This window comes from Schistocerca nitens, chromosome 6, assembly GCF_023898315.1.
Source record: "Schistocerca nitens isolate TAMUIC-IGC-003100 chromosome 6, iqSchNite1.1, whole genome shotgun sequence".
NCBI lineage: Eukaryota > Metazoa > Arthropoda > Insecta > Orthoptera > Acrididae > Schistocerca > Schistocerca nitens.
The window spans coordinates 224,136,393-224,137,368 of NC_064619.1; the positions used below are offsets into that span (position 1 = coordinate 224,136,393).

At 46.9% G+C, this 976-nt stretch overlaps 1 pseudogene; it reads left to right on the forward strand.

Moving 5' to 3' along the window:
- Window positions 1-297: 297 nt before the first annotated feature.
- Window positions 298-415, forward strand: LOC126263900 (5S ribosomal RNA; annotated as a pseudogene).
- Window positions 416-976: the final 561 nt, after the last annotated feature.

Here is a 976-nt window from a genome sequence, read left to right on the forward strand (position 1 = left end):
TATGATGAGATAGATGAAAGAAATCGTTCAGATACTTAAAGAACACGAAAATCTAATTGTGATGAGGGACTGGAATTCGATAACACGAAAAGGAAGAGAAGGAAAAATAGGAGGTGAATATGAACTGGATCAAAGGAATGAAAGAGGAAGTCGCCTGGTAGAATTTGTAACAGAGTATAATGTAATTATCGCTAACACTTGTTTTAAGAATCATAAAAGAAGGTTTTATAATACATGAAGAGAACTGGAGACACCAGAAGGTTTCAGATTGATTATGTAATGACTACACAGAGATTTGCCAACGGCCTTGCCACAGTGGTAACACCGGTTTCCGTCAGATCACTGAAGTTAAGCGCTGTTGGGCTGGGCTAGCACTTGGATGGGTGATCATCCGGTCTGCCGAGCGCTGTTGGCAAGCGGGGTGCACTCAGCTCTTGTGAGGTAACCTGAGGAGACATGTCCGAAAGAACAGACACCTTGCCCATATAAGTATATACACTCCTGGAAATTGAAATAAGAACACCGTGAATTCATTGTCCCAGGAAGGGGAAACTTTATTGACACATTCCTGGGGTCAGATACATCACATGATCACACTGACAGAACCATAGGCACATAGACACAGGCAACAGAGCATGCACAATGTCGGCACTAGTACAGTGTATATCCACCTTTCGCAGCAATGCAGGCTGCTATTCTCCCATGGAGACGATCGTAGAGATGCTGGATGTAGTCCTGTGGAACGGCTTGCCATGCCATTTCCACCTGGCGCCTCAGTTGGACCAGCGTTCGTGCTGGACGTGCAGACCGCGTGAGACGACGCTTCATCCAGTCCCAAACATGCTCAATGGGGGACAGATCCGGAGATCTTGCTGGCCAGGGTAGTTGACTTACACCTTCTAGAGCACGTTGGGTGGCACGGGATACATGCGGACGTGCATTGTCCTGTTGGAACAGCAAGTTCCCTTGCCGGTCT